The sequence below is a fragment of the Camellia sinensis genome, chromosome 8 (assembly GCF_055761805.1).
Source record: "Camellia sinensis isolate YWXY chromosome 8, ASM5576180v1, whole genome shotgun sequence".
Classification (NCBI taxonomy): domain Eukaryota; kingdom Viridiplantae; phylum Streptophyta; class Magnoliopsida; order Ericales; family Theaceae; genus Camellia; species Camellia sinensis.
In genome coordinates, this window is record NC_138968.1 from 7,055,586 (window position 1) to 7,081,395 (window position 25,810).

Sequence of the window (25,810 nt, forward strand, 5' to 3'; positions counted from 1 at the left end):
GGTCTCCAACTGACACTGAATTTGAAATTGACCCTACACGGGGTGCCATCCCCCCCGGTCTCAAGAACTCGAGCAGTCTGCTATTACAAATGTGTCATTAAACACTTTCCGATATTTGTCTAGCGTAATCAAGGTTTTAAAAAGCAGCCGCAACCGTTACGTAACGCCGTTACGTAACGGCTGTGGTGGTTACCGCCACCCGTTACGGCCGCTTTTGCGGTATGATTGAGATTCACAAGTGTGTTGGCCGTAGCGGTCATAACGGCGCTATAACGGCCGTAACGGTGACAGCCTATTACTCACCGTTACGTAACAGTTTCGAACTGCTTCTTTCAAAACCCACCCCCCCCCCCCCCACACCAAAAAAAAAATGAAAATGGGGGAAAAGGGATGATGAAGAGGGAAGATGGAGAAGCAAGAGAGAGAGAGGGAGAGAAGAGGGAAGATGAAGAACATGTTATTGATTTGTTGAAGCTATAAAACTTATGCTATTCTATTTAGCTGCTATCACTCAACCATTTTATTTGTGTGTTTATCTATATATTGTTTGAAAATAATAACAATCATAATAATAGGTGTGGTCATTATGTATTTGGCTTGATTAAAAATATATATATATATTTATTTATTTATTTTCTTATTTATTCTCTTACTTTTATTATTGTTTATCTTATATATAATAGTTAGTAATTGGTTTTTTTTGTAAAATATCTAGAAAACATAACAGTTGTATAATTATATGTGGGGGCCGAATATTGGAAGTCGTAGAGATTCCGGAGAGTCGAACATTGAAGAATAAAGATTCTAAACATTCGGCCATTGCCACGGAAACTCGGACCCAACCTTATTCGGCTAGATAGTCGATTAAGCAAGGGGCCGAGTGAATATCGGTTTATTACAAAATATGCCGAATAGGTACTGAGCTGTGGAGGGGGTAAATATGAACATAATGAGCGAAAAGTGGACCTGGCCCGAAGGCCCAGAGAACGAGTATAAATAAAGGAATAACAGACTGAGAAATGTATGTGATAATTGTGGTGTTTAACTTAGAATATAGGTAATCTAGAACGAGAGACTGACTTGTCCGTCAGAGTGCTAATTCCGGCACCCCCGACCGAAGTGTGTACTTCCTTTCAGGTGCCTATCGCTGAATCACGAGGGTCCCCCAGGATCGGAAGAGTATTTCCAAAAACCACTTCCCCATAACTGGCGCCGTCTGTGGGAATACTCAAGCATATCCATGGCGGACGTGACGGAGGATCCTCTAATAGTCACTTATGAAAACACGCAGGTAGATGTTTTCACTCCAACAAACACGCACGGACCGGAGCTTCTCCCAGCAAGACGCGTTTTGAACTTCGCCTCACCTTCGACTCCAGAACATGAGGCAATGCAAGCGATCATGGAGCAGGCAAAGCAAAATGAGCAGAGGTTGGAAAACTTGATCGATGAGAACGAGCGCCTCCGTCAGGATTTGGCTTTGGAGGTAGCGAAATCCAAACAAGCCGTGCCCCAAAATCCCGAGCGACCTCTGAAAGCAGGTGATCGACGACCTCGAGCCCGGCTTCAAGACATCGATAGCAGCTCCGACTTATTATCCCCGAATCCCAAGAAGAATGGACGATCTGAAGTTTCCAGTTCCTCTGAAGAAAGTCCGCATATAAAGTGGGCCCCCTCGTTCTACACCAGGCCATCAGAAGCGGTGGCACCTCCCGACTCAACAAGAAGGGATAGGCGGTGTGAATATCGCAAAGATCACGATCGTGACAGTAGCTGTGTCATGAAAGACCTTCAGGAGTTGGTCCGAGATGTTCAGCCCCAGCACCATGCCCAAACGTGCGCAACTAGACCAATTGTACTTCGGCGAGAATCACCTCCGCTTGCAGTCATCCATATGATATACAGCTTGCCAACGCCCTCAGCCGTACATACAATTCAAACACTCCCTGCATCCCAGAAGCAACTCACGCCAGCGAAACGGCCGCATGAAGCTCCGAGTATCACCTTTGACGATTCTGATCTTATCGGCATAACAGTCCCCCACATTGATCCACTGGTCATTGAACTACGTGTCAACCGATTTACTATCGAGCGCGTTCTCATAGATCAGGGAAGTACTTCTGAGGTTATGTATTACAAGACCTTCATCAAACTTGGCTTAAACGAATCAGACTTGTCTCCGGCTCCTTATCCATTATTCAGCTTCAACGCAAATCCAGAATATCCGTTAGGGAAAATCATACTACCTGTCCGAGTAGGCTCCCGAACAGTGGATGTGGAATTCTTGGTCGTCAGGCTGCCTTTGCCGTACAATCTCATCATGGGGCGAACTTGGTTGTATACTATGCGGGCTGTCCCGAGCACCTATCATCAGCTTCTGCGCTTCCCGATAGAATACGGCATCGAGCAGATCCGTGGTTCCCAACAATCGGCACAAGTATGCTATCTCCTCTCCGAAAAAACGCCAAAGGATTTGCAAGTTAACTCCATTGAGGTGCCGGATCGTGAAAGCCTCGACGATGTTGGGCAACTCCCGAATGAGAAAGCCACGGAAGACTTAGACCGAATGGAGATTGACGGCAATCCAGAGAGATTCTTCATGGTCGGCGCCTCCCTAAATCAAGCCGACAGGCAGCAGCTAGTATCCTTCCTACTCGATAATCTTGATGTATTTGCATGGACTCCATATGAAATGTTGGGCGTCGACCTAACTGTTTCCGAGCATCGTTTGAATGTTGACCCTAGGTGCAAACCGATCGTTCAGAAAAGCCGGCGATCTGCCGCAGAGCACACTACCGCCGTGATTGAAGAGGTTGACCGACTGCTTGATGCAGGGGCAATCAGGGAAGTTACCTACCCCACATGGCTCTCTAATACTGTACTTATGAAAAAGAACGGTACATGGCGAGTCTGCGTTGATTTCACGGACCTAAACAAAGCCTGCCCCAAAGACTGTTTTCCTCTCCCAAGGATAGACCAACTGGTAGATGCTACAGCACGCCATTAGCGCATGAGTTTCCTCGATGCTTACAGAGGCTATCATCAAATTGCCATGCATCCGGAGGACCAGGAGAAAACTGCATTCCTCACCCCAAGAGGAACCTACTGCTATAAGGTTATGCCTTTTGGACTGAAGAACGCCGGGGCAACCTACTAGAGACTAGTCACCACCATGTTCAAAAAGCAACTCGGTCGCACAATGGAAGTGTACATTGACGATATGGTGGTCAAATCAAAGGTAAAGCAGAATCATATTGCCGATCTTGAAGAAACATTCGACATCCTACGCAAATATGGAGTGAAGCTGAACACTTCCAAATGTGCCTTTGGAATCGGCTCTGGTAAATTCTTGGGATATATCGACAATCACCGAGGAATCGAAACTAACCCAAGGCAGATCACGGCAATCCTGGAGCTCAGCTCCCCCTCATCAGTAAAAGAGGTGCAAAAGTTAATGGGGATGGCCGCCGTGCTCAACAGGTTTATCAGTCGTTCCACAGATTGCTGCCAACAATTCTTTCATACACTACGGCAGGGCAAGGCTTTTGAATGGTCCTCCGAATGCGAAGCCGCTTTCAACGGCCTTAAGACATACCTCCGCTCAATACTACTCTTGGCAACGCCCTCTCTTGGTGACCCGCTCATTATGTATCTGGCAATTTCCGACGGGGCCGTCAGCGCCGTGCTGATAAAGGAAGAACTGGGAGAACAACGGCCGGTGTATTATATGAGCAAGGCAATGGTTGATGCCGAAACACGCTACCTTCCGCTGGAAAAGCTCATCCTAGCCCTAGTCATGGCGGCGAGGAAACTAATGCATTACTTCCAGGGTCATAGCATTGGGGTGCTAACAGACTATCCCCTCCGGTCTGTACTACGCAGTGCAGAAGCTTCCGGACGTGTTTCAAAGTGGACTCTGGAACTCGGCCAATACGATATTCAATTTTTACCCAGAACCTCAATCAAAGGATAGGTGCTTACCGATTTTGTCGCCGAATTCACTGGTGTCCTGACCGACTTCAAGCTTGATGAAATTCGACCGAAGCCGAACTGGAGGATTTATGTTGGGGATATTTGGCAGTTGTATTGCGATGGGTCGTCCAATCAGCAGGGCAGTGGAGCCGGAGTTGTCATCATGTCTCCTGACGGCGCAATAATTGAGCAGACCGTCAAGCTTGGCTTCGAAGCATCAAATAACGAAGCCGAATACGAAGCCCTCCTAGCCAATTTACGGAACGCGCACATTCTTGGCGCTCGGCGGTTGCTTGTGTTTTGTGATTCAAAACTGGTGATCAACCAGCTAAAGAGGGAGTACGAACAAGGAACGACCGCATGGCGGCCTGCATGAAAATGGCCAATTCCTTGTTGGCAAAATTCGACCATCATGAGTTGAACCAGATAACATGTGATCAGAACACCTATGCAGACGCCTTGGCTTGCCTAGCCTCCGCTATCAACTCAGAGATTAAACGGACTATCGAAGTAGGTTTCATCCCGAAGCCAAGCATTGGCCCTTCAGAGAAAGTCCAGATTAACGTTATAGAATCTGTCCCAAGCTGGATGGATCCCATTGCTGCTTTCCTGTCTTCTGACCAACTCCCAGAGGAGAAGAAAGAAGCGCACAAGTTGTGAAACAAAGCCATGAGATACTACTTAGATCCGCAAGGAGGGCTCTATAAAAAATCCCTCTCTGGTCCATATTTGGAATGCGTGCACCCAGACAAAGTCGAAGAGCTTCTGACTGAGATACATGAGGGCAGTTATGGTGCCCATTCTGGTGGGCGTTCTTTGGCCCATTGAGCTATAACGCAGGGGTATTATTGGCCGACAATGAGAGCTAACGCCGAGTGTTATGCGAAAAAGTGTGAACAGTGCCAGAAGTTCTCCCCACTAACCCATTTGCCCGCAGAAGAGCTGAACTCTATTACCAGTCCCTGGCCGTTCGCCCAGTGGGGGCTCGATATCGTAGGACCATTGCCGAGGGCCCCAGGGAATAAGCGATACTTGATCGTCGCAACAGATTACTTCACAAAATGGGTCGAAGCGGAGGCATTAACACACATTCGAGACGTTGATGTTAAACGCTTTGTGTGGAGGAACATCATAACACAATTCGACATTCCAAAAGCCCTTATTTCAGACAACGGCACTCAATTTGATTGTGGTGTTTACCGAGAATTGTGCGACAAATATGGTATCCGGCCGTATTTTTCTACTCTGGCTTATCCCCAAAGCAATGGTTAGGCCGAAGCTTCGAACAAATCCATCCTGGACGGCATCAAGAAAAGGCTGGAGAAAGCCAAAGGCAAATGGGTCGAAGAATTGCCGAGTGTATTGTGGACTCATCGAACAACGCCGAGGAGATCAACTAGAGAAACTCCGTTTGCCCTATGCTTTGGCAACCAGGCGATCTTACCCTTGGAGATCGGCCTCCCGACCCTCAAGTCGCAAGTTTTTAATACAGGCCGAAACGACATGATGCTGGCTTTGGATTTGATTCTAATCGAGGAACGAAGAGACCGCGCTCTTGCGTCCATGGCACGGTACCAGTAGCAGTTGGCGGAATCATACAATCAACGAGTTCAGCTGTGCCGCTACACACCAGGAGAATTGGTCCTGAAGAAGGTGCTTCCAACCGACAGGAAGCCGGTTAATGGAAAACTTGGTCCAAACTAGGACGGCCCCTATCAAATAGATTCCATCGCAGGAATAGAGGCATATCGGCTGAAAGATATGACAAGAAGGAGTCTCCCAAGGCCTTGGAACTCGACCCACTTGTGAAAGTTTTATCATTAAACCCGACCTGTGGGGAATGATTTGTGTTAAACGATTCGCCATGTACAAATTCCACTTTTGTAATACGAGGATTCTAGTCGAAAATTGTTCTAAAAGTGTTCCGCAAAAGCCTCCGGATTCGGAGCGCCCTTCGTGGATATCACGATCAGCCAATAAAAGTCTCCGGATTCGAAGCGCTCTTGGTGGATATCACGATCGGCCACTCAAAGTCTCCGAATTCGGAGCCCCTTCGGCACATGACGCCGTTGGGCCGAAAAAGCCTCCGAATTCGAAGCGCCCTTCGTGAATGTGGCCGGATTCGGAGCCCCTTCGACGCATGACGTTGTTGGGCCAAAAAAGTCTCCGGATTCAGAGCGCCCTTCGTGGATATCACGATCAGCCAATAAAAGCCTCCGGATTCGGAGCACCCTTCGTGGATATCATAATCGGCCACTCAAAGTTTCCAGATTCGGAGCCCCTTCGGCGCATGACGCCGTTGGGCCGGAAAAGCCTCCGGATTCGAAGCGCCCTTCGTGGATATCACGATCGGCCAATAAAAGCCTCTAGATTTGGAGCGCCCTTCATAGATATCACGATCGGCCAATCAAAGTCTTCGGATTCGGAGCGCCCTTTGTGAATATCACGATCGGCCACTCAAAGTCTCCGGATTCGGAGCTCCTTCGGCACATGACACCATTGGGTCGGAAAAGCCTCCAGATTCGGAGCGCCCTTCGTGGATATCACGATCGGCCAATAAAAGCCTCCGAATTCGGAGCGCGCCCTTTGTGGATATCATGATCGGCCAATCAAAGTCTCCGGATTCGGAGCGCCCTTCGTGGATATCATGATCGGCCACTCAAAGTCTTTGGATTAGGAGCCCCTTCGGCGCATGATGTCATTGGGCCGAAAAAGCTTCCGGATTCGGAGCGCCCTTCGTGGATATCACGATCGGCCAATAAAAGCCTTCGGATTCAGAGCGCCCTTCGTTGATATCACGATTGGCCACTCAAAGTCTTCGGATTCGGAGCCCCTTTCGACGCATGACGCCGTTGGCCCGGAAAAGCCTCCGGATTCGGAGCGCCCTTCGTGGATATCATGATCGGCAAATAAAAGCCTCTGGATTCGGAGCACCCTTCGTGGATATCACGATCGGCCAATCAAAGTTTTCGGATTCGGAGCCCCTTCGGCGCATGACGCCCTCCAAGCCTGAGCCTGGAGCTGAATAAATACCTAAGAAAATGCCGGATTCGGAGTCTTATCAACACCGTTTTTGGGCAATGTAACGAGCATATTGAATAAATATTTAGTGACGTACTCCATTAGGACGAGCCGGCTAAAACCGTTCGAACAATCTCTGTCCAACAAAGCACAAAACATGCAAACATATATATGCCAAAGAATTGCATAATTACGCAATTTGACAAGTGATTATAAGGCAATAGGAATATTAACAACATAGCATCTTATTCATCTGACAAGTAATTACATAATTTTCGGCGCAATCCGCGCTTGAACATTACAACAAGTATTTTTATGCGGCCTCTCCCTCATCGTCGCTCTTTTCGACCTCAAAGGCGGAAAAGGGAAAATGATTGCGTCGATACCGCGGCAACGCCGAATTGACACCCTTTGCTTGAAGAGCCTCTGCGGCCTGAAGTGCCGCGACCCAACTGTGCTTAAATCCCCGATTCTTACATCGGCAGACCTCCTCTGCAAGCTTCTCCTTCATTTTGTCGATCCCAACATTCCGGCCCGCATGAATGCCTTGCTCATAACCTTTGGATCTGGCATTTTCTACGTCAAACATGCTAGCCGTGTCTCGATGGGCAATGGTATGACTCAATAGCTGTTGGGTCACCCTTTCGTCCACGATTGGATTAGATCGACCCGCCACGTGCAGCTCGGCGGCTTTAGCCATCCTAAGCTCATTAAGTTCGCGCTCGGCTTTCTCCACCCAAACCTCCGAACTGCGGACCATTTCGTCCATCTTCTCTATCTCTCGCCGCGCGGCCCGCAGGCGCATGACGACTTCGTAAGCGGTGTACAGCCCCTTCACCGCCCCGTGGATTCCCTCTCCAAAGATGTCGAAATCTTGTCGGCCAACCATCAACTGCTGCACCTCAAGTGGAAAAATCTGTCGAGCAAATTCGACCGCCACCACTGGGTCCCTGATAATGGAGTCCGCCTCCGTCATCGGTCTGTTCCCCACGAAAACTGTGAAACTCAATGGTCGCAGTCGCAGAGAGCTTCCCCGTTGCTGTTTCTCCTTTCGGGGTGATCTGCTTCGACGACTTGGAGGCTGAGGTTTTTCCCGTTCTTTGGACGCCCTACTTCCCGCAAGGGTGGTTTCTCTGCCGCGATTCATCGCAGTATCAAGCTTAGCCAAAGTTCGACCTTCACCTCTGCTGTTGAAGAAAACTCTATTTGCCATTCGCGATAAGTTACCTTGAAAACACAGTAAGCGAAGTTATTGGCACAAACAGCTACCCCCCATTTATTTCTAATACTTGCAGCGCCTCCGAGGCAGTTTCATTAACGCTACTCTCCAACCTATCTAAACAGCAATTTTTTATCAATGCCTTTGAAGTTCATGCACTGGCGGGGGCAAGGGCAGATTTATTAATCTAGCAGGCCGCGTACCCTGGCCTCATGTCGATCGATATGTGCCGCAGCCAGTTCATTCATTCAATTTTTGGCTTTTAAAACGGCCTAACCATCTAAATAGCAATTTTTTATCAATGCCTTTGAAGTTCATGCACTAGCTTGGGCAATGACAGATTTATTAATCTAGCCGGCCGCGTACCCTGGTCTCATGCCGATCGATATGTGTCGCAGCCAGTTCATTCAATTTTTGGCTTTTAAAACGGCCTAACCGTCTAAACGGCAATTTTTTATCAATGCCTTTGAAGTTCATGCACTAGCTGGGGCAAAGGCAGATTTAGTAATCTAGCCGGCCACGTACCCTGGCCTCATGTCGATCGATATGTGCCGTAGCCAGTTCATTCATTCAATTTTTGGCTTTTAAAACGGCCTAACCATCTAAACGGCAATTTTTGATCAATGCCTTTGACGTTCATGCACTAGCTGGGACAAGGGCAGATTTATTAATCTAGCCGGCCGCGTACCCTGGCTTCATGCCTATCGATATGTGCCGCAGCCAGTTCATTCAATTTTTGGCTTTTAAAACGGCCTATTTAAACGGCAATTTTTGATCAATGCCTTCGAAGTTCATGCATTGGCTGGGGCAATGGCAGATTTATTAACCTAGCCGGCCGCGTACCCTGGCCTCATGCCGATCGATCTGTGCCGCAGCCAGTTCATTCAATTTTTGGCTTTTACAACAGCCTAACCATCTAAACGACAATTTTTGATCAATGCCTTTGAAGTTCATGCACAGGCTGGGGCAATGGCAGATTTATTAATCTAGTCGTCCGCGTACCCTGACCTCATGTCGATTGATATGTGCCGCAGCCAGTTCATTCAATTTTTGGCTTTTAAAACAGCCTAACCATCTAAACGGCAATTTTTGATCAATGCCTTTGAAGTTCATGCACTGGCTGGGGCAATGGCAGATTTATTAATCTAGCCGGCCCTGTACCCTGGCCTCATGCCAATCGATATGTGCCGCAGCCAGTTCATTTAATTTTTGGCTTTTACAACGGCCTAACTATCTAAACGACAATTTTTGATCAATGCCTTCGAAGTTCATGCACTGGCTGGGGCAATGGCAGATTTATTAATTTAGCCGGCCGCGTACCCTGACCTCATGCCGATCGATATGTGCCGCAGTCAGTTCATTCACCAATTTTTGGCTTTTAAAACGTCCTAATCATTTAGTCGGCAATTATACAACATTTGACCCAAAGCAATTCCATTCATCAGTAACAGCGAGGTACAAAATGAATTTTCATTAAGTAAATTGAACACAAATTGTAACCATTTTACATATGAAAATTACTAAGCAAAAAACTGTAAAAAGCTGAAAAATACACGCAAATCCTAAAACAAAAAACAAGCGCCTTTGAAATCAGACTCCAGTGGCTCAACATCCACTTGCTCATATGGAATTGGCGCAGCCAAAGACACATTAGCGGCAGCAAGGGCTTTGAGCCAGCTGTGTTTAAAGCCCCGATTCTCAAACCTGGGGACTTCGTCTACGTATTCATCATAAGCAGATTTTTTCCCGAAATCAAATGCGCTGGAAGCCTTCAGGTCAGCTGTTTCCTTCGCCGCCTTAATCTCTTCTAACTCAGCCTTCAATTTAGAATTCGCCTCCTGGGCCAATTTAAGAGCGGCATCGCTCGCATTCGCCCTCTCCTCGGCGATCGATCTCAAATCCTCAGCATTATGGGCTCTCTTCAACTCGGCCTCAGCACGAGCGCCCTCGATCTGCGCCCTACTCCTTTGGCCCTCAACCTCCGCTTGTAAACGGCCAATTTGCTCCACGTCATCATGATAGCGACGGCCCATATCGGCTATCCTTCCGACGGTCTGCAAAACAAGAAGTTAAAACCAAAATAATGTGTAAGGAGAAAAGACAGAGTCAAGATATGTACCAAAAGAGCCGATTGCACGGCCAACGCAATTGCAACCAGATCCGGCTCTGCCCGAAAAGGCGCCTTATCAGCAGGCAGTGAAACGGACGTCGCCAAACTAAGTGCAACCGCTGGATCTTTGATTACTGAAGCATCGGAGAAGATCGGCGTATTTTTCATCTTCGGCTGAATAACAAAAGGTACAATCACATCCGATTCCTCCAAACGAGGCCGTTTATCGGCGCGATCTTCTTCTGAGCCGGCCTCAACATCGGCAGGGCGCTTCTCCACCCTTTGCACAGCTTCTATACTGGCCTGCACCAAGGGTTCCGTTTCGGTGCTTCCTCCTTTTGCCGTCACTTCCTCAATAACGGGCAGGGAGGATTGAGACTGAGACTGAGATTCGGCAGCCCGAATCTCCTCTGCCCTCCGCCGCGCAGCTAGTCTTTCCGCGTTCGCTTTCTTGGCAAGCTTAGTGAGGCTCAGCCCAGCCATATCTTCTGGGTACGCGCCGAGAAGATCCTCCAAACCCTAAAAAATATTGTCAAGTGGACGGTCCTCTCGACCCGAAGTGGACGGATTATTAGCCGAATTGAGGCTGGCTTCCTCAAATGCTAATTTCAAAGCCTCGTCAACCTCTGTTTCGGCTTCATCTGATTCGGCGGCCTCAACTACTTCCGGTCGCTCCGAATCTGATTCCTCGCAACCGACTTGCCTCAAATTTTTGAAGTCAGTCAAGATACGGGCGACAAGAAACTCCTCACCGATCGGAATTGGGATATTTTCCGCCGCCGAAAAGGTCATATAAGTCGGCTCGTAGCGGAGCAGAACGTGGGCCGCCCTCCCTTGCTTCTGAAGACTCCGTCGGCCAAAGTACATGAGCGCAGTCTTGATTTCTGAAAGAATAGCGTCGTCAGTTGAGGTCAAGATTTTCTTCAAATCATTCCCTGCAAAAGCAAAATCATAAGGCTCCAAAAACGAAGCTTTTATAAATTTAACAAATGAATAAAAGATGCCACCCGGTTCGCCCCTCCGTCTAGGAATACGATCGAGGCGAACCTCGCCTTCACCGAATTTCCAGTTTCCTTGGACAACAACCATAACATCATCGACTAGCTTCCCAGAGCTGGAAAGCATAGTCACTAGTTGATGGTCGGTGTCTTTGGCTCTAAGGAAATAACGCCTGTGCCGACTAGAAGATTTGGCCAAGGCGTTGCAATGCCGAATAGCGGGAATGCCAAGGTTAAGCCCAAGGCGATGGTTTAGTGCGACAATCCCCATCACAACCTTAAAGAAATTGACGTTGGGCTGCGAAAGGATTAACTCCCAATGGCAAAGCACAGCCCTAAGGAGTGGGTGAAGGGGGAAACGGACCCCGCCCTCTGCGATTGATAGAAGAGGGATGACAATGGTGTTTTCATCAACCCTCTCCATATCAAGGGTGCGGTCTGCCACAAAAGACAGACGGACGTCATCGGGGATGGAAAAATGGCGTCGGAAGCCAGAAATTCAATCCAATGAGAGATCTTTTAAATGTTTCGCCATTCTCCCCAGCCAATATGATTATGCTAAGCCAAAAAACAAAGCAAAGAAGGAGAGAACTTACAAGTGGCGAAAGAGGTAGAGAAGAGTAGGAGGTCGCAGAGGAAGTTCGAAAGGCAATCCAGCGACGGGCGTCTAAAAGCGTGTATCTATTTGAAAAGACGTCGAAATTTTAAATCAAAATAAATGAGAGTGTACGAAGAGGCGGGAAGTTGAAATGATAATCGAGAAGTGTGTGGACAGACATTCGCATTGGAATACGATCAACCGCCGAATTTCGGCTCTGACTCTTCGAGTTCAAAGCCAAACACTCCAGCCAACTGCCGCTGGAGGAGTGCTTGGGGGGCAATTGTAGGAGCCGAATATTGGAAGTTGTAGAGATTCCGAAGAGTCGAACATTGAAGAATCATGATTCTAAACATTCGGCCATTGCCACGGAAACTCGGACCCAACCTTATTCGGCTAGATAGTCGATTAAGCAAGGAGCCGAGTGAAGATCGGTTTATTACAAAATATGTCGAATAGGTACTGAGTTGTGGAGCCGGGTAAATATGAACATAATGAGCAAAAAGTGGACCTGGCCCGAAGGCCTAGAGAACGAGTATAAATAAAGGAATAGCAAACTGAGAACTGTATGTGATAATTGTGGTGTTTAACTTAGAATACAAGTAATCTAGAACGAGAAACTGACTTGTCCGTCGGAGTGCTAATTCCGGCACCCCCGACCGGAGTGTTTACCTCCTTTCAGGTGCCTATCGGTGGATCACAAGCGTCCCCCCAGGATCGGAAAAGTATTTCCAAAAACCACTTCCCCACATTATATATTAATACATATTTTATATATGTTAATTTTTTTTGAATAGTTTATTTTATTTTTATTTACAGGTTATCCAAAAAGAGAATGAATATTCAAGTGATCCAAACCAAAAAAAAAAAAAAAATTCTCTATAATTTATTTTTTTAATTTTTATATGATTACATTAGCATGCATAATTTATTTTTTTTAAACTATATGCTTTCACAAGTATAATAATTAAAAAAAAATTTATACATCTAAGTCCAATAATTATTTTTTTTGCCACAAGCGTAATATGGATTTATGACATATAAAATCATTAATTATTAAAATAAAATGTAAAAAAACTCAGCTTATAGTGATTTAAAAATACGAAATATATTAGATCATACTTAAAAATTTACAAAAATTGATCAATATTTATTTTAAAACCCAATAAAAATGATTATGGAAAAAAAAATGCGTATTGGTAAAAATTTTTCAAATTATGCGAAAAATAAAAAAATTCACGGTTCCGGTTACCGCAACCGTTACGCTACGGCCTTTACACCCCGCAACCGCAACCGCTCCACCGCCACCGTTACGGCAACCGCAACCGCTTTTCAGAACCTTGAACCTAGGGCTTAGTTTTAGACTGATAAAATGACAGTAGCCACAAATATGATCCTCCAGCCCAGGCTAGGGTCAACACAGAATGAAGGGGACTCCCTAATGTTGTGTTGGAAAGCCAACTTCTTGGGTTGCAGGTGGAGAATAACAGACTTGGGATCTTCAACTGTGCCCAAGTTAACAGTTTCAACTTCTTTGATGTTAGGCATGTTCCTATTTCACCATTGCATTGTGCTCAAAAAGTTGAGCTGTCCTTCATATTCATCATTTATAGTAGTAATGTTGCTTGGACGAACACTATATCGGCACAAGATTAGAAAAAGCTCCATGTAACTAGTTTTTCTCAAGCTTCAGTTCAAGTTCGATGTCGGACTTTGTCCCACCCTGCAAGAATGGTGCAAGAACAAGGAGAAAAACTATGTTTATAAGGCATTAACTTCTAGTAGGGGGTAGTTTAGCAATTTTACCAGATAAGCCTACTTGTTCTGTTGTGGGTCCTTTGTTTGTTATGCTTGATTAGGATTACTTGAGTCATAATGTTTGGAGAGACATGTTTGCTGGAAATTCTTAATTTTTTAATAATTTTTATGTTCATTAGTTTCCAATTTGGTTAGAGTTTTCAATTTTAGAAGTTTTACCTTAAGTTGGTCAACAGATGTTTGTTGGGTTGCAATCCAACTTATTATTTGTTTATAAATTATTTACTTGAATTTGTGTCATGTGGTTTCTGGTGCAATTTCAGAAAGCTGCTTCATGTCTTCAAGGTTTTCTAGTGTCTATATGAAGGGCCCCTTGCTCGACACTACTTTTGAGTGGAATGAAAGTTTTTCCTTATTTAAAGTGATTGCAGAACTGATGGGGCTTGTGAAGGTATTGCATGAAGATAAGTTGAAGGATTTAGGTATTTTAATATAATTAGGAATTATTACTTTAATTGGAATTTATAAGGCTTGAGTGTATTGATCTTATTAGACTTGAACTCGTTTGGCAACATTATTTTTTAGCCTAAAAGTCAAAAAGTCAATAAAAAAACTAAAAAGCCAACAACTTATACAAAAAAGTCAAAGATTTTCTTTTCTCTTTACTTTTTGCACATCTTTTCGTAAAAAACTAAAAAGTCATCCCAAACATATTAGTTTTTTTTACATCATATTTTAGCCAAAAAGCCAAAAAGTTACTAAAAAAGCCTGTTCCCAAACGAGAGTTATTGAGAGAATTGCTATTGTTTATTTTATTTTGTCATTTTCCTTTGCTTGTTACAATCGTGTCTACCATATGGCATCAGGAATTCTTCTGAAAGTTTTTGTGTGGATTTCAATCAGCCCTCTTAGAGGAGGGTCCTTATTTCAATCCATTTACTTCTTGTATTTGTTGAATTTATTTTTAGTCTCTTTGTAGCACTTTCGTCTTCAAATCTGAACCGAAGACTTTCCATTGTTTTTACAAGCCCTAGGCTCACTACTTGTTTAAATGTTTTGACTCACTACTTTCCCTTGTGGTGTAGCCCTAGAATATAAAAAGAACTAGGTCCTAGGTTGTCCTGTATCATCCAAAAACCTTGATAGACCCTAATCAAATCAAATAACCTCAATCCATAGTTGGCCACAAACTATTTATGGCTAAATCTACTACTACCTCAATGTAATGTTGAATATTTAGAAAGTCCTGCACCAGGTTGCCATGAGATGAGCACCTCTCCATACTTTTTATTATGCTAGTGTGTGGTGGTGACATGGAATATCCTGTTGTTTTTGTTAGAATATTTTCTTATTTCCTTATTTAGATTAGATTGTGATTGATTGATTGATTGTGATTTTTTAATCAATCAATCAATATAAAAGGTAATTCCTTAATCAGTGCCTTAGAGCTTCCTTTTGTAATAGTTAATTAATTAATATAAAAGGTGATGATATCATAATCATCACCCAAGCTTTATACTCTCTTAAATTAATGGGTATCAAAGCCACAACCCTAAAAACTGTCATCCACACCGTCGCTGCCACCAACCAGCCATCATCTATCAACACCCATCCTCCACCGCTAGTCCCTAAGTCTCTGTCAGAACCAACCAAGGTCCCACAAAGCTGTTTCGGCTTTAGCTAAAGGCCCTTTTGGCCTAGTCGACCCTTGTGAGGACTGTCCTAGCCTCTCTATGTATTTTGGCTCTTGTGGATGAGTGTTTGAGAGCTACCCATCTTCTATTGCCCCAAGTTTCTTTCTCTCTACTTTCTTGAACACAATTCAACACTTGTTTTGATTGGAGATTTGTTTTCCCGTATTTGATTTATTTTTGGGTCCATAGATGACACATTAATCTGATTGTTATGCTCCCATAGTGGTTTGCATGTGATTTTGCTTGTTCTAGCCCATTCCATTCCTCTTTCCATTCTTGTGATTCGTGTAAGGTTTTTTTGGATTGAAATTGTAGAGTTCTTATGGCTGACCTAATTAGTGAATCCACCACTACTTCTCACCCATCTAAAGGAGAGAGCTCCAGTCCAGTTATGATTACTACATCTGAGAACCTGAACCCTAGCCTCAAAATCACCACCGCTCTGTTTAATGGTCAGAATTACCTTTCACGGTCTCAGTGTCTGACACTTTTTCTGAAGAGTAAGGAGAAGATGGGATATGTTAATGGGAGAGTTCAAGCACCGGGTATTACGGATCCTGGCAATGATCAATGGGAGATTACCAACTCTTTAATCATGGGGTGGCTCATTCATTCCATGGTTTCTGAGATTGGCGAAGGCTACTTATCTATAGATACTGTCCAAGATATTTGGGAAGCAATCGTTACTACATATTCTCAAAAAATGAATTTTTCTCAGTCTTTTGAGCTGCGTCGGTCTGTTGAGCGCTCAGTATAGGGGGAGTAGACAGTTCTCTAGTATTACACCTTTCTGACTAATGGTTGGAAATGCCTAGATCATCTCCTAGATTACAAGCATGTCTATACAGTTAACTCAGCTGGTTACCAGAAGTTTCTTGCACAGGAGGGGGTCTTCAAGTTTCTGGAAGGCCTTAATGTGGAATTTGATCCGGTCCAGAGTTGTGTTCGTGGCATGGATGTTCTTCTATCTTTTCAAAAGGCCTTTACATATGTACAGAATGAAAAGAGTCGTCGTTTTGCTATGGTACTGATGTAGTGTCACGTGCATAGCATGTGTTAAATAGTGTATCCTATAAATAGATGAGTACCACATCACTTGTAACTAACTTGGATATATTGAATTTGAATTGAATTAAGAATTTATCTCTAATATCTCTCTCTACGTTCCTCTCTCTTTAGTTCTTGATTGACCCGTCATATTTTGGTATCAGAGCAAAGGTTTGGATATCAGTTCTGGTTAGTTCATCATCTAACTCTACTCGAGGGGACCTACGTACCGGATTCGAAGCCGTTGATTTCGCAACTTGAAGGAGTGTTTGGATCTTGCAATCCACAGATAATGAATCTACAGGAACCCTAGTGGAGAAATCGAGTTCGAATTCGATATACACAGTCAAGATCATGGTTTGGGCTGGAATCGACATTGCGACCTGATTTTGTGAGCGAAGACCTTCGATCTTCGACACTCCTGTTCGACAACCGAGTTTGCGAAGACCATTACGATTTGAAGTTGCGATTTGATTTCGCAAAACGAGCATTGCACCTGTTTCGATTTTGTGACGTGTTCGATCATCGTGAATCGTCATAACTGTGTCTGTGTCTGATCGCTGCAACTGTGTCTAGTCGAAGGAGATTTCTGGTCATCTTTGCAAGACTGAAGCAGAGGTTCGTCGCAAGGGGACTGTTTTGGTTCTGCATTTGATTGAGGCAATTCGATCACTTTTTCACTTCTTGAGCTGTTCAAATTCCATTATACAGATTGGGTTCCCAATTCTTGATATTGTTGTCTTGTTGTTGATTCTTGAATATTTGATACTTCATACTGCTGTGAGTTGGTAGTTACACTGAATTGTCCTAATCTGTGAATTGGGTCTGGAATTGTGCTATTTGAAATCTGTATATCTGGACTATTTTGGAAACATACTGAGTTGTTGTTATGGCTAATCGGGGTCGAGGTCGTAGGGGTGGTCATGGTAGGGGTTAGGCCCCGGATTTGGGTGATGGTACCGAGGGTAATGGGATTCTGTATCCAAGAGATGAGATGGTTGAGATAAGACGGCAAATTGCCATTCTAACCGAGATGGTGCAACGTCTCCTTCCTCCTTCTACCGATGATGGTAGTGATGGTTCCGATGATACTGAAGGTGGTACTCATCATTCTTTTGATAATATCTTTTGGGCTCCACGAAGGGGTCAAACGGGTGTAGGTAGGATGGAACACAAATGAAAGAACAATATCAAGATTGAACTTCCCAAATTTCATGGAAGCCTCAATCCCGATGAGTTTAAGTTTATCAATTGGCTCAACACCATTGAGCGGATCTTTGACTATGGAGAGGTCTCCGTTGAAAAGAAAGTTAAGCTTGTGGCTATTCAATTGAAGGGGAGAGCTTCCGCTTGGTGAGAGTAACTTCAACTCAACCGTCGCCGATGTGGGAAGGAGAAAATCTATGATTGGGAGACAATGAAAAAGAAGTTGAAGGGCCATTTTCTACCATTCAACTACCTCCAAAGTGTTTATCAACGCCTTCATGTTCTCAAGCAAAATGGTAGTGTGAATGAATACACGGAAGCCTTTTATCACCTCATTGCACGGGTTGACTTAAGTGAAAGTGAGGACCAATGGGTGGCCCGCTATATGAGCGGCTTGAAATCTTTCACCCAAGATGTTCTTGCCTTGCACACATTATATAGTGTTTCAGAAGCTTATAATCGGGCCTTAACCGTGGAGAAGCAAGGAAGCCGGTGTGCTTCCCAAATAGGACAATACTCCCAAGGAGGGTTTTGAGGTGGTTTTAGGCCACGTCCTTCCACTCCTAGGTTTGCCAAAGCTAATCCTCCTTTCAAGTTTGTGGACAAGGGTGCTTCCTCCTCTCAAGCTCCTCGTCCTAATGGTGCTTTCGAAAACCAAAATCCACCACAAGGTGGAACATTCAAATGCTTTAGGTGTGGTGAACTGGGGCATAGATCGTCTGATTGCCGCAAGAACATGGGTAATAACTGGAACAAGGCACTTCTCATTGAAGAAGTTGAGGAGCATGATGACTTTGAAGATACTCCAATCTTTGATCCTTCGGGTAATGTGGCAATTGGTGAAGATAGTGATGAAGAAGAGGGTCTTTCTCTTATGTTGAAGAAGACTCTTCTCTCACCAAAACTAGAGAGCCAAGAAGATTGGTTACGTACCAATATCTTTTATTCCACTTGCAACATTGGTGGCCGTATTTGTACCATGATCATTGATAGTGGAAGTTGTGGGAACATAGTTTCTCAAGAAGTGGTGGACAAACTTAATCTTCTGGTGGAAGAACATCCGCATCCTTATTCTCTATCTTGGTTTAAGAAAGGCAATGAGATCAAGGTTACCAAACGGTGCTTGGTTTCATTTTCTATCTGGCAAAAATACTTTGATGAGGCATGGTGTGATATAGTGCTTATGGATGCTTGTCACATTCTACTTAGACGACCTTGGCAATATGACTGGCAATCTTTGCATGATGGCAAACGAAACACCTACACCGTTGCCAAGAATGATATCCGGTTTACCTTGCTTCCAATGAAGGAAAATGTTACTTCCAAGGATGTTTCCAAGTCATCTCCTAGTGCCACTACATTGCTTGCTTCCAAGGAGTTTGTGGAAGAGAGTCAGGATTTTGGGATTGTATTGGTGTTGGTTCCGGTTGTACACACGGGTGCTTCTAAAGAAAAGGTTGAGGTGGCTACTCTTTTGGAAGAGTATTCCGATGTCTTTCCCCGAGAGCTTCCTCCTGATTTACCTCCTATGCATGACATTCAACATCGTATTGATTTGGTACCCGGGTCGGCACTTCCAAACAAACCAGCCTATTGCATGTCTCCAAAGGAGAAAGAGGAGTTGCAACGGCAAGTAGAAGAGCTTTTGGCTAAAGGCTACATCCGGCCTAGCCTTAGCCCTTGTGATGTTCTAGCGCTTTTGACATCTAAGAAGGATGGCTCTTGGCGTATGTGTGTGGATAGCCACGCAATCAACAAGATTACAATCAAGTACCGCTTTCCAATTCCAAGATTGGATGATATGTTGGATTGCTTGCCAGATCAAAGGTGTTTTCTAAGATTGATCTTAGAAGCGGGTATCATCAAATCTGCATCAAGGCCCGATGATGAGTGGAAAACGGCCTTTAAAACACCTCATGGCCTATTTGAGTGGCTTGTGATGCCATTTGGGCTTACCAATGCTCCGAATACTTTTATGAGAGTGATGACACAAATGTTGCAACCACTTTTGGGAGTGTGTGTAGTGGTCTCCTTCGATGATATCTTAATCTATAGTCGAAATTTGGAAGAGCATTTGTGCCACCTTCGGCAAGTCTTTGAACTTTTAACGCGAGACAAGTTCTATGGAAACACTAAAAAGTGCACCTTTGCTATGGACCAAGTCATCTTCTTGGGATATATTGAATTTGAATTGAATTGAATTGAATTTGAATTGAATTTGAATTGAATTGAGAATTTCTCCCTCTAAGTTCCTCTCTCTCTAGTTCTTGATTAACCTATCAGTTACCACCGGCTACTGGAGACCGTTCAGCATTACTTTCTGCTCCTTCTCGAGATGGAACTGATTTGTCACTACGTCTTCCCCATCCTTCAGGGAAGGATATTGTGTTCTGTGATTACTGCCGCAAGTCGCGGCATACTCGTGAGACTTGTTGGAAGTTTCATGGGGCTCCATCAGGGAGTCGGGGTGATTGATCTGGTGCTAGAGGCAGTCGATCAGGTCAGTCTAGAGGACGTGGCTCTAATCCACGGGCCCATCAGTCTAATGTTGTTGACACCCTTGATTCTACTTCCGCTTTAGTTGGTCCGACTTCTGATAATTTATCTAGCATGAATTCTCCTGAGCTTGAGGCTGTTCTGCGTCATTTATTGGCCCACCAGTCTTTTACTGCTCCTAGTGCATCTTCCTCGTCGTTTGTCCGCTCAGGTAACTTAGCCTCTTCTCTTAGTGCTTTTCTTTCCCGTAAGTCTTTGCCATGAATTATTAATTCTGGTGCCTCAAATCATATGTCTGGGTCTTCTAACCTTTTCTCAGCATATAAATCCTCTTCAGGTCAAGACAAAGTTAGGATTGCAGATGGTGTTGTTTCTTCTATCTCTGGGAAATGTTTAATTCATGTTGTTCCTACCGTACCTATGTCGTATTACTAAGGATTTGGACTGTAGTGTGACATTTTTTTCTTGATCATTGTCTTTTTTAGAACCTTGTCACGAGGAGGACGATTGGCAGTGGTAGTGCAGAAAATGGTCTTTATTTCTTGGATCAACCGAACAAGCTTGCTCATCATTCCATCAAGTTCCCAATCACTAAGGAGGATTTATAGCTATGGCATCGGCGTCATGGGCATCTTTTTTTTCATTTATTTAGACATTTATTTCCGTCTGTTTTTACAAACAATAATGTGTCTGCGTTTCTTTGTGAATCTTGTCAACTTGGCAAACAACATAGAGCTTCTTTTACTCCAAGTCTTAATAAAAGTTTAACTACTTTTTCTTTATTACATTCTGATGTGTGGGGTCCATCTCATGTTGTCTTTAAAAGGCCATAGATGGTTTGTTATCTTTATTGATGATTTTTCTCATACTACTTGGGTATATCTCATGAAAGAAAAAAGTGAGGTTTTCTTTGTGTTTCAAAATTTTCATAAAATGATTTGTACTCAGTTTGGGGCAATTATCAAAATCTTGTATTCTGATAATGGGGATGAATACATCTATTCGGGCTTAGAGAGCTATTTTTCCACTCATGGCATTATACATCGGACATCTTGCACCAATACCCTCAACAAAATGGGGTTGCAGAGCGCAAGAATCGTCATCTTCTTGATATGGCTCGCTGCATGTGTTTTTTTATGAGTATGCCTCTGTCCTACTCTGTAAAATAAATTGATAGATAGAGAATAAATTGTATGTATTATTGATTGATATTTGTAATTGTTACAATGATTCCTATATATAGAAAAGAGGATGTGGGAAGAGAATAGGTGAGTGTGTAGTAGGTATGGAGTAGGTAGGTATGGAGTAGGTGAGGAGTAGGTGGAGAGTAGGTGAAGTAGGTGAGTGTGTAGTAGGTGGTAGTGGTAGGTGTGTGGTAGGTGTGTAGTAGGTGAATTTTAACAGCCCCCCGCAAACTCAAGGGGGATAGGAACTAACCAACTTGAGTTTGGAGAGAGTAACAAAACAAGAAAATACATAAAAATAAAAGAGGATAGGAGACACTGTATGGTCGTGTCAGACCATTGGTGAAGACACTAGATGGTGGCGTCATAACGTTGTAGAGGACACTGTATGGGGGTGTCATAACGTTGTAGAGGACACTGTATGGTGGTGTCATAACGGTGTAGAGGACACTGGATGGCGGTGTCAGACCGATGTAGAAGACAGTTTATGGGGTCATGTCGGACCGTTGTAGCAGACAATGTTGTGACAGTTGTTGTGACAGTTTACGGAGTCTTGCTGGACCCTTGTAGAAACTAACCGGAATCAATGTCGGGACAGTTTACAGAGTCTTGTCGGACCCATGAAGGAGCTAACCGGAATCAATGTCGGGACAGTTTACAGAGTCTTGTCGGACCCCTGAAGGAGCTAACCGGAATCAATGTCGGGACAGTTTACAGAGTCTTGTCGGACCCATAAAAAAGTCGCACCCTCAAAAGGTGTGCCCTATCGGTCAAAAAAGGCGTGCCATCAAAAGGCGTGCCCAATCCATAAAAAGGCGTGCCATCAAAAGGCGTGCCATCAAAAGACGTGCCATCAAAAGGTGTGCCCAGGTTGGCGTCGAGCGCCGAGCGGCGCATGATGCGCGTGTCTGCCTCGTCGTCAGGGTCTTTATAAACTGAGGCGGAGGCTGTGCTTGAGGCAGAAGCGAAGACAAAAAAACCTTGTGAAAAAACTTCTGAAAAAACTCTTCATTTTCTGAGAGAGATATTCGTTTTCTGAGAGATTGTCTCTAAGAGCTGCAAATCTTGAAACACTCTGTAACACTCGGTTGCCCAGAAAATGGCCTCTTCATCCCGTAGTCTGCTCACTCTCTTTCCAGACCTCAACGAGTCAACAAGAGAGATAACCGGTGCGGTGGCCCTGGAACCTCAACCAAGCGCCTTTGGTTTTGCTCCGTTGAACTTTCCGATGCGGTCGGTGGAGCAAAAAATGGCGGTGCAAACTGATATTGAGGCCAATCAGTATACTTTGAAGTCATGCGTGGAAACCATGACTGCGGTCACAAACTTGTCGCACCGGCTGCAGAGCAGGACAAATGAGGTGCAGCAGTTAAACGCCCAGCTGGCTCTGCTCCAACGCATGTATAAGGATGCGCGAGCAGAGATAAGTGTGCTAAAGACGGAAAACAAGGAGCTGAAGCGGAAGGCCACCGTGATGTTTCGATTTGGAGGTCCGCCATATGCTGCAGTGGAGGAGCAGGGGGGAGTAAACGTGCTCGGCGAACTAGGAAGCACGGAGACCGGACTGGCACGGGACACCCAAGATAAAAGTAAGAAGAAGAGACCTGCAGTAGAGTAGAGAAGAAAAATCCCACTGTGGGTGTGGTTGTTGTGTTGTGGTTGTGTTGTGGTTGTGTTTGTGTTTGTTTGTTGTGGTTTTTTTTTTTTTTTTTTTTTTTGGTGTAGAATGGTGATCAGGGCAAAGTCCCGATAGAAATAAAATGAGTGTATTGTGCAAATCTAAATGGCTTGAAGGTACAAGACTGAGCAGAAAAATGAGATTGAATGAATAGAAGGTTTTTTTTTTTTTTTTTTTTGGATAAAATAAAATAAATAAAGGAGAAAAAAAAAATAATTAATTTTGAAAGCAAACGGAGGAAAGAGAGGGACAAACTCATGTGGATGTCATGATAAGAAAAGGCAAAAGAAAGAAAAAAAAAAAAAGAGAAAAATGCAAACAGGAGTGGAGACAAATTGAGTGGAATTCGGTGGAAAGAAGAGAGAAATCAGGATTATAAATTGCTTTGGCTAGTGGTAGGGCCCACCAGCACTATTCACTTCAAAAATGTGGAATGGTGAGCAAGAGGTGGTGAGCAAGAGGTGGAAACAACAAGCTTGTCTTTACCCACGATGCCCTCAAGAGTCTGCAGCAGGCTGAGAGATGCAGCAAGATCATTGGCCCATATGTTTCTTCCATCAACCACTCCAGCAAAGAGGTATTTTCCTGACGGGAATCCACTTGTAATCAAATCAAGAGTTTGTGCTCCGCGAACCAGATCAAAAACAAAACCAGTGACACACTTCAGGCTGGTGAGGGTTTTAAATGCCTCAGCTGGAACATCAGCAAAGTAAGTCTCGACAATAACATTCAGGCCTGACAAAGCTGATTCTAGCTCAGAGTAGGCAGCAGTGAATGCTTGCAATTGGTGAGATTCAAGATCCTTCACAAGGGTGGGCTCATCAAACTGAATCCATGATGCACCAGCGGCCTTTAGCTCGGCAACAACTTCCTTATAGATTGGAAGGATTTTGTCTAAGAGGGAGAGAAGAGAACATGATTTCTCGACACCCTTTGCAGGTTTTGAGAGCAACAAATAGGACACAGGGCCAACAAGGACTGGAACGGTATCTACTCCAAGCGCCTTAGCCTCCTTATATTCATCAACAGCCTTGTGGGAAGCATATGAGAACTTGATCTCAGGTCCCAACTCAGGGACAATGAAATGGTAGTTGGTGTCGAACCACTTGGTCATCTCCATAGCAGGTACAGAGGCATTTCCTCTAGCCATGGAGAAGTAAGTGTCAAACCCAATCTCACCACCTGTCCAACCATATCTAGGGGGAACAGCGCCAAGCATCGCGGTTGTATCAAGCACCTGATCATAGTAAGAGAATGTGTTGCTAAGAATATACTTGATGCCAGCACTGGCCATCTGTTTCCAGATGGAAGACCTCAGATCGGCTGCGACTTTTTTCAAATCCTCAACACTGCTCTTCTTATCCCAGAAGGATTCCAATGCAAACTTGAGCTCTCTCTTGGGGCCCATGCGAGGATATCCAACGATGTGGGAGGCCATTTTTTGTAGAAATTTAATGTATAAAGAGAAATAGAGAATTGTATTATTGATTGATATTTGTATTTGATTTCTATTACAATGATTCATGATTCATATATATAGAAGAGGGTGAGTGTGTAGTAGGTAAGGAGTAGGAGAAGTGGAGGTGGTAGTGGTGTAGTGGGTTAGGTTTAGTGGAGTAGGTGAGGTGGTAGTGGTGTAGTGGGTTAGGTTTAGTGGAGTAGGTTTAAGTGGGTGAAGTAGGTGGAGAGTAGGTGGATTTTAACAGCCCCCCGCAAACTCAAGGGGGATAGGAACTAACCAACTTGAGTTTGGAGAGAGTAACAAAACAAGAAAATACATAAAAATAAAAGAGGATAGGAGACACTGTATGGTCGTGTCAGACCATTGGTGAAGACACTGGATGGTGGTGTCATAACGTTGTAGAGGACACTGTATGGGGGTGTCATAACGTTGTAGAGGACACTGTATGGTGGTGTCATAACGGTGTAGAAGACAGTTTATGGGGTCATGTCGGACCGTTGTAGAAGACAGTTTATGGGGTCATGTCGGACCGTTGTAGCAGACAATGTTGTGACAGTTTACGGAGTCTTGCTGGACCCTTGTAGAAACTAACCGGAATCAATGTCGGGACAGTTTATAGAGTCTTGTCGGACCCTTGAAGGAGCTAACCGGAATCAATGTCGGGACAGTTTACAGAGTCTTGTCGGACCCCTGAAGGAGCTAACCGGAATTAGTGTCGGGACAGTTTACAGAGTCTTGTCGGACCCTTAAAAAGTCGCACCCTCAAAAGGTGTGCCCAATCTTTCAAAAGGCGTGCCATCAAAAGGCGTGCCCAATCCATAAAAAGACGTGCTATCAAAAGTTGCGCCCTCAAAAGGCGCGCCCACTTCATCAAAAGTCGTGCCCGACAGAAAGCGTCGAGCCATCAAAAGGTGAGCCGGAGACGCGGCGAGGCACGTGAGCGACAGAGCGGCGTGTCGGCCGCGTCGTCAGTGTCGATATAAACTAATGCGGAGGCGGAAGAAACCAAACCAGACTGAAACCTCTGAACTTGTCATTCTGAAACAATCTGTAAATACTCTGTATCCAACCCTTCTCGGAAACACTCAGCAACCCAAAAAACATGGCCTCTTCTTCCCGTTCAGCTACCCAGAACATGGCCTCATCTTCCCGTGGTCTGCTCACTCTCTTTCCCGACCTCAACGAGTCAACAGGAGAGATAACAGGTGCGGTGGCCCGTGAACCTCAACCAAACACCTCTGGTTTTGCTCCGTTGAACTTTCCGATGCGGTCGGTGGAGCAAAAAATGGCAGTGCAAACTGATATTGAGGCCAATCAGTATACTCTGAAGTCATGTGTGGAAACCATGACTGCGGTTACAAATTTGT

General features: G+C 44.6%; 1 protein-coding gene and 1 pseudogene across 47 annotated transcripts in view; one reads left to right on the plus strand and one right to left on the minus strand.

Moving 5' to 3' along the window:
• LOC114284472 (GPCR-type G protein 1) overlaps positions 1-25,810 on the plus strand; it is a 68,380-nt gene that overhangs the window by 37,616 nt on the left and 4,954 nt on the right. For 7 of the 46 annotated variants that reach the window (XR_014337325.1, XR_014337332.1, XR_014337328.1 and 4 more), the window contains exon 12: positions 14,000-14,127. The exons of 33 other annotated variants lie outside the window; for them this stretch is intronic. The gene's annotated coding sequence lies outside the window, so the exon portion shown is untranslated. Of the gene's footprint in view, positions 1-13,999; positions 14,159-25,810 lie in introns of all 46 variants that reach the window. 6 more of the 46 variants (XR_014337324.1, XR_014337327.1, XR_014337326.1 and 3 more) reach the window with 1 other exon arrangement.
• LOC145796796 (5-methyltetrahydropteroyltriglutamate--homocysteine methyltransferase pseudogene) lies at positions 23,148-24,434 on the minus strand (annotated as a pseudogene). The gene has a single exon (XR_014337338.1). The product of XR_014337338.1 is annotated as a 5-methyltetrahydropteroyltriglutamate--homocysteine methyltransferase pseudogene (transcript).